Source organism: Haemaphysalis longicornis, unplaced genomic scaffold (assembly GCF_048455015.1).
Source record: "Haemaphysalis longicornis isolate Haplotype H1 unplaced genomic scaffold, Haemaphysalis longicornis Haplotype H1 scaffold_7, whole genome shotgun sequence".
In the NCBI taxonomy this organism is placed as follows: domain Eukaryota; kingdom Metazoa; phylum Arthropoda; class Arachnida; order Ixodida; family Ixodidae; genus Haemaphysalis; species Haemaphysalis longicornis.
In genome coordinates, this window is record NW_027526422.1 from 187,139,700 (window position 1) to 187,154,131 (window position 14,432).

General features: G+C 45.3%; 1 long non-coding RNA gene across 1 annotated transcript in view; it reads right to left on the minus strand.

Moving 5' to 3' along the window:
- Nucleotides 1-4,412: 4,412 nt before the first annotated feature.
- Nucleotides 4,413-14,432, minus strand: part of LOC144145632 (uncharacterized) — a 35,725-nt gene continuing 25,705 nt past the window's right edge. The window contains exons 3-4 of the long non-coding RNA XR_013317544.1: nucleotides 11,058-11,172; nucleotides 4,413-4,575 (exon numbers count right to left, since the gene is read on the minus strand). This is a non-coding gene — a long non-coding RNA (uncharacterized LOC144145632). The remainder of the gene's footprint in view (nucleotides 4,576-11,057; nucleotides 11,173-14,432) is intronic.

The window sequence follows — 14,432 nt, forward strand, 5'->3', positions numbered from 1 at the left end:
TTCTTTTATATCCCTTGTGGAAGTCCGATGCGCGTTTTCACTTTTGCATGATGTTTTAGTTTCTGTACACCGGCTTTGGTGGGTACGGAATAAAACCTTTTCTACTATTATATAAGAGTCATGTAAGGGGAATCAGTGCACTCTGCGGAATGTTCTAGCATTTGGTTGACGACATAGATGTGATCCATGGTTAAAGGAGCCATGAAGAGAAAGTACAACTTCATTTAATTTGAAAGAACTAGGATTCAGTATCTCACTCAGCCTCATTACAGCCACAAAAGATGTTTTTTTAACGAAAAAAAAGCAAGAAGTATTTAAAAACTTTCAAATTTTGCGCCACAGTGACGTGTTATGAGAAAGAATGACGTCAGACGGGCCAACAATAAAACATAATGTTCAGTGCGTTAACTGCAGGTTACCATTCAAGTGATGCGGTCAAATGAAACTAGAGGCCCCATTACAGACGTCCAGTCATGTGTCGTCGCGACAGGTCAGTTAGGCGGCCGCCAATCGCACAAACAAGGTTCCGTGGCGTCATAGAACAGTTGCGGGAAATTGACTAGGGGGTCGCGACTGCTTCACACGTTTTCTTTCATATCTCCGTTATTATTTCGAAGATTGCGATGATATTGGTATCATTGTTATCGGGACTAAGCAGCCTTTCTTATAAACCCAACTTGTGTTTTGTCTTCATGGCTCCTTTAAGTAGCCTTTTCTAAACCCAACCTGTCCTCTGGGTTGATGGGAATCCAGGTTGTCACCTATGCGGCTAACTTGGGTAAACAGATTTTAAAAAACTGAAAGTAGGATAATGGGCCTGTAATTATTTAGGTCCTTGCTATCTCCCTTGTTATGAATGGGAATGATGTCGGCGTTTTTCCAGACTATAGGCACTTTTTGAGTCTTGAAGGATTCCTCAAATAGTACAGAAAGCATTTGCTGTACAATAACTCCTCCCTCCTTCAAAACATGTGCGCTTACGCCCTTTCCACCTGCAGTTTTGCCTATTTCGTGCCTTTGAGAGCTTTTCAATCCAACTGTTTATTTATAAGTGGGACATCGCCAGTTCAGCTTGTATTCGCAGTTGCTTCCTCGGATCTAACGTCGCTGGCAAACAGCTTGGCATATAATTGTTATGCTTCCTACGTTCCATTTATAAGTTGGGTGTAATGTTTTGCTGCTCATATATGATTGCGTACATCTTATCTTTGCTAATGGCTAGCATGGTCTTAGTTTCTTTTTCGCATCCTCCTATTTACACCGTCTCCTCGGTCACTGCCATGCTGCATGCCAGAACGTCCCTTGCTTTTTTTAATCAGTTTTGACTGCTCCTCCATTTCAACCTGATCGACCATACTTGAAACTTTCACGCTTTATTGTTTAGCCGTTAGGTCCGTGGTTTTTTTAGTTTTCAAGTTTGTTCTCTGGACGCTGCTTCTGTCACAGCTCCTGCTGATTCACTGAGGGCCGCTGTGATGTTGCCATATAAACAGTCTCCTTTGAACTCGTTCTGGCCGCTCAAAAACTATAATTTGTTTTGAAAAGTTCTTTTAAACCTATAATTCTATGCGGAGTTTTTCTTTTCACAAGTTTCGTTTTTCTCTTCTGAATTTGAGCCTTTGCTTGCATCTAACGATCCTTGGATCGCTGCTCCGAATATTATTATCATCTCTACGTCTTGCATGATACCCGGGTTGTCACGTAAATGAAGTCACTTTCGTTTTTGGTTGTACCATCGGGACTTTTCAGTGTCCATTTTATTGTCTTGTTTGTGGAGAGATGTGTTCACCTAGTTCAGGTGATTTCTCTCGTCAAATTCCACACGCATCTCCTCGACTGTTGCAATTCTCTCTTCCAAAGTTCCTCGATGACATTTCTCCCATTTGCTTCTTACAAACCTTTGCGTTAGTTTCCCATCCTAGTCGTCTGCGTTGTTGTCATGAAGCTGTCATGAAGAGGTAGTGCCTAGGTGTTGTCGTCGTGATTGTGTGACTCGGTTCCGGAGCGCCGCCGTTACTGTGGTCGTCGTAACGCAAGACCATGGTGCGGTCCCGCTGAGCGCAAACATGCGCCCGTCGCCGCATGAACCACCAAGGCGTGGGTTGGCGGAGTGTCGGGAGACCGGAGCCTATGCGTCGTCGGCCAGCTCCCACGCAGGCTTATGTGGTGACGTCTGTTCCTTGGGTAGCGTCACGCCTGCCTGTTCCGGAATCCACGGTCTCCACGGCGCATCTGGCTTCATCTGTCTTCCTCCTGTATTTCTACGACCTTCTGTGGGGCGTCATTGCGGGGATTGTCCTTGACTCATCAAAATAGCTTCCTCTTGAAGAGTTTTCTCAAAAACGTCTCACCAACTTCCCTCATGAATACGACGATTACCCTTAAGTGCACAGCCACTGCTCACTTCTCATGCCGCCATTGTTCACCCTCACATTGTTCACCATCACGCACTGAATGTTCACCCTCACCAGAACCATTGGTCGCCATAGTCTATTTATCACTGTTCATTTCAGTGCTCTTCGTGCAAAATACACGTTCTATTCACACAATGCGCACAATGACACAACAAACCTATCACTATTGTAGCGCCCTGTGGTTGGTGCTCTTAGCCGGCGCCTTGGTTCCGGATATGAAAGACGAGAATAAAGAAATGAGCAGCGCGTGCTTGGTGTGCCAGCACGGCATGGGCAGTTCGATTCCGAAAGCCGGCCACGCTGGTACTTTCTCTTTGCGCTGCGCTGGGACCCAGCGGTTCCCGACAGTGGTGACTCCGGAGTAAGGCATGACCGACCCCCGCAATCTCGCGCCCTCGGGCCCTCTTCTGCCTGACGCTTCCTCGCGGCCGCCAGACGTCGCTCTTATACAGCTCCGTCTGCCCACCTTCGTGCGCAAGACCCCACTAGTTTGGTTCGCCCAGGTTGAAGCCGTTTTCGATCTGCACCGAGTCACCCCGGAGACTACTCGGTTTCGCCACTTCCTTTGCAACCTGCCTCCTGAGGTGGCTGATGAGGTGGCAGACGTCATCGGTGCATCTTTGAACGATGCTCCGTACGAGCGGCTCAAGCACAGTATTCTGGACCGAACCACGGCGTCCGAGAGCGCGCGCCTCCGGCACCTTCTCACCCACAAAGAACTTGGAGATCGCCGCCCTTCCGAGCTGCTCAACACCATGTGAAAGCTCGTAGGCGCGAGCAACGTGGACCTGAACGGTGCACTTTTAAAGGAGCTTTTTCTGCAGCGCTTGCCACAGTCCACTCGCATCTTTTTAGCTGCTGCAGGGGACTTGACCCTCGACGGCGCCGCCGAGCTTGTCGATAGAGTTCACAGCAGGATTTCTCCCTCAGTCGCTGCCCTCGCTTCGACAGCAGGATCATCGGCCGTGTCCACTTAGAGACTCGGATCGATCAACTCGCCGCTTCCATTGAAGCGCTTAGGACGTCCTCTGATCGCCAATGCGGCTTTCTTTCCCCACGTCCTAGCCGTCGTTCTTCTCCGGGAGGTTCTTGCTCGCGCAGCCATCGAAGCTCGTCTATCTGCTGGTACCATCGAACTTTCCAACACCGCGCCCGTCACTGCACTTCCCCATGCAGCTGGTCGGAAAACGTGACGCGAGATCACTGATGGCGGCATGTGACCTCGCCTTACAACCTCTCCACCTTTTCCTGGTCACGGATCGCATTTCTGCTTTGCGCTTCCTTGTAGACACGGGTGCTGAGGTCAGTGTATTACCAGCCACCAAGGATGACCGTACTTCTATGTCACCTGGGCGTACGCTTCGTGCAGCGAACTCTACTTTTATCGCCACGTATGGTCTGCGGTCGCTCACCCTCGACCTTGGTTTGCGGCGTGCTTTTCGGTGGGTCTTCATAATACCTGACGTCAGTCAGCCCATCCTCGGCTCCAAATTCCTGACCTATTTTAACCTAGACATCACCATGCATCACCATCGCCTGATTGACAGCAAGACGCGCCTTCCCATTCTGTGCGTACTGTCTACTGTCGCTCCAAGTGTAGACTATAATATTCTGGTAAGCAATAGCCACTATAATCAGTGCTCATAATGCTGAGCCCTAAAAAGCTATGCTGCCCCCAAGCGAGACTGGTGTTGTCTTTGATTGATACCTCGTGACCATTGGAACCTAAGGCCGCGAACCATATCCGAAACGTGTCGGCTTGATCACTGACCGCTGAAGAAGTGCCGTTGGAATCGCTGTTCGTTTATGAATGCTTATTGTATGGCTATGGTGCGGTAAACCTACAAAAGCTGCGTCGTTGACGTCTCCGGGAGTTATCTGTGCACTGGACCCCCTGTAGTTCGCAGGTATTTCCAGGTTCAAGAAGGTGCTCTCAGGACGTGCCGTCGGAAGCAGTGCACGTTAGGGGAGGGCATTAAGGCGCTCTGCTGGTGCCAAAGCTACAAGTGTATTTGTCGTTCATTTACATCCGTGCCTTTGTGGGTCATTGGCGCCCAGAACAACCTAGCATGTTCCAGTTGAGTGACCCTACTTGCGGTGCCGCAAGCAGGTGCCTCTTGTGATGGCGTCTTGAGGACCCTGAGCTCTTGCCAAAGTTACCCTGGGGAAAAGAAAAACAGCGACAAATAGGTGGTTGGTTCTGCTGCCGAACATAGGTGAAAATAATTTTTTTTTCCAAAATGTAAAGTGCATTGTCTGGGGGTTGTTTCGGCTTAAGGGGAATTGAAATTTTAAAATATTACGTGCGGCGTAATTTTAAAATAATGTAAGAAGATGCTTAAGATGTAACACCAAGTAAAATGGCTGGTATGTCCATTGTAAAAGAGACAAAGCTTAAAGTTAAGTTAGCAGTCTCTTCCTCCCCATCGTGGAAGTTTCTTCTGGGGCGATATGAAATAGATATTATAGCTGCGTCCGACGTAATCCACGTTAAAATTAGGTCCCGTGTAACGTAAATCAGATGGAATTTCAAGTAGTGTTGAACGCAACGTGAAGAAGGAAATTGGACACCTGACGGAACCAAACTACTGTAAGGCCTTGTGTGATTTAGGAAACGTTTTGAGAACGTTGTTGCCTTTACGTCAGGTGAATTCAAAACAACAGAACCTTGTGCGTTACGTCAGACCCGGTCTAGCCTTGGTAAATTGTTCAAACAGTACCCAGAATCTCTCCTAGTGTTGCGTGACTTTCACTGAACGCGTTAATCGAATGCTGACTTTTGTAGACAGGTGGGTTCGACTTCCTTCGCGTGTCGTGTTGTTTTATGCAAAAATCTTCCTTGACCATACGTTGTAAGTATTTGCATGGCGTTTCTATATGCAATACTCGAACGAAAGGAGCAAGGCGCCAATAACAAAACAAAAGATCGTGTCGTCTGCGCCATGGCAGTTTGTAGCCTATCTCGTATTGATAATTAGGTTAACTGGGCCCATGGCAAGGACACTTTTAACAAATACAATTCGTAATTGTAAAACGTAGCAAAGAGAATGCCGCTGCATTCTTTATTTCGTTGAGCTAGTTTGAAGGGATACGCCCCGCATGTGTTGCTTTTTAATTTCCATTTCGTATCGTAGCGTAGTCTGTTTAAGCAAAATTCCGCAGATTACATAGGTCGTTACATTGTGTAGATTATTATGTATTATTTTACTCCATAAATGGATCAATAAAAGAGAGGGCACAGCCCAGTGCCTTCGTTGAATTCCGTTTCTTGAGTGCTTTTTGTGTTGACGTTAAGTGTATTCGTTCGAATTCATAGTTAAAATGTGCATAATGAACTCGTTATATTCACCCATATGTCTCTAACGTTAACCTGCCTTTTTATTTTGGCTTCGTCAGTTTTATCTTTTTTACTTAACTTACATCGAACTTAACGTAATGTTTCTTGACGGTTCTGTCCCTTGCGTCTCTAATGTCGTACTCTTGATTTGAACGAGACGAGACAGGCATATTTTGTTTAAATTTTGACTTTTGACGGAAAGCTTGTAAATCACTCCTTGCGTACAGCGAAAAATAAACCTTAGGGTACTTTTGTGAACAAAAATTGCCCAACGAAGAAAAGTTACCTAATACACCTAGGGTGGCAAGCGTGTTGGTTGAGTCGCTAGAAATTGGATACTTTTACAGGTATAAAACAAAAATTGTTTCAGCTACTGCAGCAGCTATTTTTTTTCTTAGAAGAGTTTACATACTATCAAATTGGCTGGAATACTGACATTTTTAATATTTAGGAAATTTTGTTTTTATATAACAGTTTACAAACTCAAAACATTTTAATAAAATAGCCAAACGTCGGGCCCTCTTTATTTACATCATTTCTTGTAAAAATTGAGTTACGTGAAAATAACGGTTCAATTTAACCAATGCGTTGCATTGCTAGTCGCACGAACGTTTTGGTACAGTTAGATACCAATAAAAAGGCACCTTCAATTTTTTAAACTTTCACAAATTGAATATGATGCTGTGCGCTATCGCTGGCTTAGAAATATGTTGGACTATTTCTGCAGTGTTGTGGCTATAGAGGTAAAGAAAATGATTTTCAGCAGTATTGCGGAGATATGCCGCCGTAATCTGTAACAAACAATTGACTACAACTTAAGATGAGAAGTGGCGGTTGCAGCTAAACATTAAGAAAGTACAAGGGGAGTGAGCATAGTTTCCGTAAACTAACCCTGAATGAAGTGCACCGCATTTTAAGGCATCATAGATATGCTTTTCGAGTGGATTGGTAAAGCTACCCCACTTATATCTCGCTCATGTATATCGTAATGCACGTCTCGCTGTTTTTTTCTGTTTTTCAAATGTTGGCACTCTCACACTAACAGAATTGATAGGAAGATCTCCAGACCTCTGTGAAGACAATGACGTATTTAAAATACAGGCAAGTGACGTCCAACTTCGGAAGATCGACATATGAACTGGTTGGAAGTGATTCTTGAACATCTTGTGACTTGAGATCAAAACAAGACAAGAAATAGACAAAAGAAAACGCTGTCATCTGTTTGGTTATTCCTTGTGTCCAGGCCCTGTCTTCCCCACGTCGAGGTGTTCAACTTCAGCGAGATGCGCAGTGAATAAGGTCGCGTTTGCTTTGGCGGAAAGCGACAGCTACTGAAGGGGGATGGGTGTTCTACCTGCGTTATTGCAGTCAGATATGACATTTCTCATTGGCGACAACTCGAAAACAATCCATTAAACCGAGAAATAACCGCTATTACAGGTGCCGTCTTTTCCAGGACCCAACCGTTTATGCGGGATAATTGCCTGCAACTCTTGGACATGCCCACGACTCCTAAATGGGTGTTAGGGCCCTGCAAAAGTATAGGTAAAAGCATGTGTTCGGTGCTGATTATTTAACACCGCAAAATACCAAAAGTATCTGAATGAAACATCCACAGCGTGATAGATATACACAGTGTCGGGATGAAGCGGACCCACCCTAAACAAAACCGCCACTAGCGAGGTGCGGGTTTAATGTGCGAGATCAGCTTTCACTTCAAGGACCTCACAGTGGGTTTCTCAGACACGGCGGTACCCAAGGAAAGGTTTGCTCCTGCGCTCAACTCTCGGATAGCCGAATACGTATGTTTAGGGTTCAAAAATATATGAGCCGTAAGCCACCGCCCAAATCATAACAATGCTGCTGGGGCACTTACGGAGATCAAGACTTACTGCAGTGCGTGAGACAACTACCAAAACCCCAACACAACCCAATGAGGGTCGACGAACTTCAAGCATGGTTTGGACGACTTGGGCTTGCATAAAAGGTGGTGTCTCTTGCTAAGACTGCCTGACGTCGTCTAGTCTAAGTACCTTGGCTATAGCGTGTGAGGCCACGCTGCTTTTAAGCTTGTCGGGAACCAGACATTGCAGTGAAGGCACAAGTTCTATAGCGGTTGCGAGAAGCACAGTTCAAAGCAAGCATGCATTTCAAATCTGGCAAGTGATATTCACATTGCAGAAAAGAGGCACCATTTTTAATCTGTGCAATTCAACAATTTGTTTTACCGATTCTCATTTGTGTTGTGGCTTAGCAAATGTAAGTTTTACTGTAATAATTTAGGTTAATCGGTCTTAGAAGGCCACTTTTGAAGTCGTTGGTTAGGCAGGCCAAGTAGAAAAAACAACCATTAATTTATATCAAGCCTAGAGCTTTAGCAACATATCCAAAAGCTATCTACCTTATTCACCGTTCATTTCAAGAAAGCATCCCGCTTGCATTTCACTTTCAATATTTGGTAGGTGTACTGGTCATTTCTCGCCTTACGTAGCAGTGAGACGTTTGCTGCAGGCCGCTCTTGTATATACCCGCAATACAGCTAGGTGGTTATACTAGGCGCTCTTAGCTACAAAACTAAAAAGTGCACTCCAACGTGGTTTCCAAGAATGTGATATAAAAAAATTTGGCTTCAATTTGGCTTCAATTTGTGAAAACCTAAAAAAGTGAAAATAGAAGTTATTTTATATTCGTCATAAATCCCAAGAAAATATGCGACTGATGTGCGACTGACGGATATATAAAAATTCAGTTTTCTACCTTTTCTGCATATAGACATAAAGGCAGGACAACAACATTTAAATGCAGAGCATTTCAGTAACTCACGATGTCACCCGCGTTGACGTCCGTCGTAGTCCGCACCGTCGTTGTCCGCACCCCTCCCCCTACACTATATAAAAACAAATACTATCCGGCGCCTGGTTTCGATCCCTCGACCCTGCGGGCGGAACGCAACGTACATGTTGCTCTACCCACTGCGCCACAAAGGCGACACAGAATGGGAGGCTACGAACGCGCCTTATATCCTTGACTCATTCGAACTACGTCAAGAAGCTGCTGATACAACGCATTCACTACCACCAACTCCCCAAACACTAAACGTTAACGCAATACACCCACCCCCTATGCGACGCACTTACTCGAGTCCCCCTCGCGGGAAGATGGGCTCAATTGTTTCAACAAAATAACACGTGACAATCAATTTATTTCACAGCATGCGAAGTATCCGCAGAAAAAGCTGCTACAATAGCGGCAATAATTTCTCTTAAACAGTCTTAAAGTTGCAAATTTCCAGCTGCTGGTCCGATGTACCTGCCACACGAGCGGCTTCGGGAGTTTTTTTACGAAGCGGAAGTTTTTGTAGCGCAGGCTACACACGCTTATTGGGGCAGTCTTCGCGGGGTGATCAGTGTTGCGATTGAGCGCTAGAGGAAAAACCACAGTCTCTTCGGCAAGCACCCCGCACGCAACAGCGGCCGGATTGCGGGAAGAGATAGGTGACATTGAAGATATAGGCAAAGAATTAAAGGAGACGTCCGCGGGACCCCTGCGCGGGAGGTGGCGGAGGAATGTGAGAAGGCCGCCGCTGCCGTGTTAAGCGCCCGCCACAAAGTATGGCGACGATGCCACGGGCGGCGCAGACCGCGTGCGATAGAGGAAGGAGAACATACAGCTGTGGTCCCTCGCATTGTCGTGAGGCGTAAACAACGCCGTCAGGCGAAAAAGAGGAAAAAACTACTGTTGCTTACAGCTTAGCAACCTTCAAGTTTTATGCATTATTGTGAACTTCCTTCATTTTTGTTTTCGCGAAACCAACTTCAGATATGTTTTCCAGTCGGCACAAGGAGCTATAAATAAACTTTTTGTCCACAATTATGGTGTCGAGCGGGCACGCCTGTCCAAACTATTGTGAAAACTATACATAGAGTAGGTTTGACAAAGTGCTTAGCGCATTGTGCATTGGTATAGCAAAACGTCAATAGATTTTGACTTGAAAAAACGGAGAACAAAAGGGGGATTTGAACTCACCGTCCTACTTGAGCGCCCTTGCGAGTGATATGCATGGTCCAGACTAGTCGACTAACTCGGAAGCAGACAACAGACGGCCGCTTCAAACGCCGCACCGCGGTTCAGACGCAACGCGACAGAATGTGTTGTTTTAAAAAAACATCATGCATTTTAAAAGGGAAAACGCAATATTGTTGCCCTGATTACCTTTGATGTAACAGTAGTATGGTTCGGCAAGGCGTTCGTTTCCCTTACTTGATACTGATGTTAAACAAAACTTTTATTCTATTTCTGGTTTCTGAGGACTTGACACTAACTTCGTATTATTTATAACATGTGACACATGGTGTAACGTACCTTTGGTTCAATTTCAGGTTACGTCGGATATAACTTTGATCTCTATTTGTGGTTACGTGACACGGAACTGAGATTTTATTTTGGGTTTTGTAGAACAGAACTATGAACACCGCAAATACAAAATTATACTATAAGTATTTTCTAGATACTGTTAAACGGGCCAAAGCAATTTGAGGGAAGTGTAGACACTGTGATTGTCGCAAGTAAAAAGGGGGATAAAATTAAAAACGCGGCTTTGGGGGAGACGCCATATCTTATCGGGTGTTTGTTTATTGGTTATGTCATACTACTCATAATGACTACTTTCTTCACAAGAATATGTACATTTATTAGGCCAATCTTTGTCTGCTGCTCTTTATAACTGGTTTAGCTATCAATTTTTAGAAAACCTTACAACTTTTTACATGTATCTTTCTGAAGGTACACCTAGGCTTCTAGCGGCGTATTGCAGGATTCCAGAAAATTTTATACGTGAATATTCACGCGCGACGATACATTCACACACAGGAGTTTGGGCATTTCGCCTTCATCCTGAAGGTAACCCCTGCGGTCGGTATGTAAATGTTGTCGTCAGTCCCATAACGACAAACCTTTACCCTATTCAAAAGCAACTCAGGGCAGAATATTTATGATAATAAACAAAATACAAAAACTAATACTGAAAACACGTAACGAGTTTGAGTCTTCTTATTACAACACTCCAGCAGGCCGTCAGAGTCTACTCAAATGCATGGACTTTAATTTACAACGGTAGGTAAGAAAGCCACCCCCTGAAGTAACGCCAACTGCTTAGCTACAAAGTGCAATTGGCCACATTTTGTAAGATACATTTTTTAGAGAGACTCAAAGTTTTTGCTTCCCGAAAGCCTTCTAGAAAAACAGGTGTTAAAAAGATTCGTCCAATTATGATTGAAATTTGCCGAACGTGTTCGGAATATATGTACCTGTGATGTTCCGCCAACACGTTCCAGTCCCGCGTGCGTCCTTGGGGTCGTCGGGCAAACAGGTACACAAGGGTGGGCATCCTGAGCTTTTGCCTGTGTCGTTGTCATATCTACACTGAAAAAAGTCCAGCAATAATTACTGGGTCATTGGTGCTGTCGGTCTATGTATTGGTACCTCAAACTCCCGTTAGACAACTCAAAGACAGAGTAAAATTTGTTTGTCTTCGCAGAAGGGCTTACCAAAAAATAAGGTTTTTTTAATGCATAGATGGGTTCTCCTTCCGGTTATTGAAACCGTGAATAAAGACGATGAACATTGAGATATTGTACAAGAAGAATCACATATTTCGCTCAAAGTGATATGTCTATGTTTTCGTGTCCTCTAGATGTTTTATTAGAGGATGATGCTGAAGGTTTATCTGAAGCACCCCAGCTTGGTTTAACTAGTTCGTCATGCTGGATTGTGACTCCTACGTAAACCAGCTTGCGTGCCGATTGCCGCCCTCTCTTTGATAAGCTGACAAATCCACCGACACCTTCGTCGTGCCAGGAAGACTTTGGAAGAATTTTGGCAAGAACATGCGTCGTCACACCCCATCAGTGCAGGCTCCAACCATGCGTCCACGTTAGATGCAATATCCGTAAGGCACGTGAAAGAAACGTTTCACACATCTATATGCCATCAACATAAAGCATACAGCAAATTTTTTATATTTTTTATATTTATATTTTATATTTTTTATATTCACCCATCTATATTCCATCAACATAAAGCGAATTTCTTGCGATTGTGAGTAATCGTTCCGTGAACCATCAGGTAGAAGTCGATATATAGGATTACTAAAGTGGCAGCGGCGCTTCGGCCAATTGACCAGTGTCCCTGCGGACATTCCCAACACCCCCGACAGCTCTGTTAGGCTGTGTCATCGGGCAAAAGGTGGTTCTAGTTGCTTGTATGTTCACGTCTTTCGTAAAGTTAATATTTGTCCACCATTGTTTCTGCTATACCTATATAGGCACTAAATTAAAGCGCAAGTATCTCGTTATGCCAGCTTATAATTGCTGTTTTTTACATCAAATTTTGTCCTCCGCCAATTGCAACTTGCTGCACAAATTAGGATAACGCTTATTTGGAGCAGAGGTGTGGATGCGAAATTTTGCTGGAAGTGCAGTGTGTGGCGAAGCACGGCAAACCTGCATTCCTGCGGCATACGCTGCCAGATACATTGGAGTCGAGGAATACAAAACATGCACACCCGGAGGCCTTTGTGCAGGCCGGCTCTTACTTAGTAATCAGAAATTTCTGGTCTGTGTGCCTACCATGACGCGTTTTCTATATTCGAGGGTACTGCTGGACCGCCGTGTCACCATCACCACGGCTGTTTTTTCACTGGTTCCCGCACGGGGTACTTACTATATATGATGCGACGGCATTGGCGACCCCGCGAACCCCGAGCCCACTACATAAGCAGTGAACACCCGTGGTAATATATAGAGAGATGCACAGTAAAAGCCCCGAACTATGGCATTCAGTTGCCTGGTCAAGCAAGGCCTATGGGTACCCTGTCTGTCTACAAGGCATGGACCTCTAGACCTCACTGGAAATCATGGTAAAGTCAGTGAAGGAAGAGATCCCGTTCCCTGCTTTATATATGCTCTGTGCAACACTTCACTCCCCGCAAAACCTGATCTTCCCGTAAATAAGGACGGCACCGATGTCCCGTTTCTTCTTGCAACAATCAGTTTTTCTAAACCATAAAATTACTCTTGCGTTCTTGTTATTATATCTTATTATACAGAGCACCTTCTTGCCTAGAAATTGCAATGTGTTATCTCTAAGTGGTTTTTGCGCGTAATTAGCAAAGCTAACAATCAGATGAGACCAGATTAAACTTTATTGTTGCCACGGGTGGTACCGTTTTCTGGTTTACGACTTCACTGTATTTCAGGTGACGGCAGGATTCGTGTAGATCTCTGCGGCGTCTGCGGCCACCTGCGCTATTGAGACCGGGGTCATAGGGTCTGTACTGCGTATCGCGGCCTCTTACTGCTCCGCGTTCATAATTTGTAATAACATTGGCGGCTTTTTAAGATTTTGAAGGGTTTTTTTTTCGCAGTAACAGATCACATGTGGTAGGTTTAAGTATTGATGGCAACGAGGGCATCGATTAGAGTGCAACTCGGGATAGTAGAGTGACAGGAGGGCATGGGTGGGAAATGTGGATGATTGAAGTTGGCGCCATACAACAGCGTGGCGGCGGGAGACGGAAGGGTCGGGTGGTGTGAAGCGAGCTCTGGACAGTTGGTAGTGATCGAGAACCAATCGGTAGGTCAAAAGGTGTTCGCTACGGGAGAACGGTTGAGGAGATTCTGCAGCGTCACTGGGCTCTCGGATTACCAGTTTTTGAGCGACCTCTTGTGCCACTTCACTTCCTTGGCGTTCGGAGTGGCCCGGTGCCCAAACGATCTATAGATTTTTTCGTTTCGGGAATTTGCGTGCCTGCAGGAGAAGACGTACAGTTCGGGGGTCAACTCGGACGTTGGAGTAATTGGTAATGGCAGATTTGGAGTGTACTATTCTATTAGTAATCTTAGGCCTGGAAATAATGGCAAGAGCAATAGCCATTTCTTCTGCTACTGTTGGAAATTGAGTAGGGATGGAGAGGGCAGCCAGTGTTCGGTGAGATGAATCAACTACGAGCGCTGTCATAGATTTGCGTCCTCGGTACTCTTCAGCGTTCACGTAGGCTACTTGGGAGTTGGAAAAGTGTTGCTTGTGTAAAGCCTCTGCTCTCGCTCGGCGCCTTTACTTGTTATGAACCGGGTGCATGTGTTTAGGGAGGGTGGGATAACCAGTTGGTCCCAATTTGCTGGGGGAATGACCACGCAGGTATCAGAGATAGTGGGGTGACTGAGGCCATAAGTCTGAAGAATGTGGCGTGCAGTGTCATTCCTCGTGAGTCGCTCAAGTTGCGAGACCCTTTGGGCTTCGATAATTTCGTGTAGTGTATTGTGAAATGTGTATTGTGTAGTGTATTGTGGAGTGGGTCATGGAGAAAACTGGTGTTAAAAACATATTAGTAGAAATTAAGAAGAAGAAATGGACGTGGGCAGGGCATGTAATGCAAAGGCAGAATAACCGCTGGTCATTAGGGGAACAGAGTGGATCTCTAGAGAAGGCAAGCGTTGCAGGGGGCGGCAGAAAGTTAGATGGGCAGATGAGATCAAGAAGTTTGCGGGGATAAATTGGTCACAGTTAGCACAGGACCAAAGTAATTGGAGAATAATGGGAGAGGACTTTGCCCTGCAGTGGGCGTAGATAGGCTGGTGATGATGATGATGATTGTGAATTATGTGAACTATGTGAACTCGATA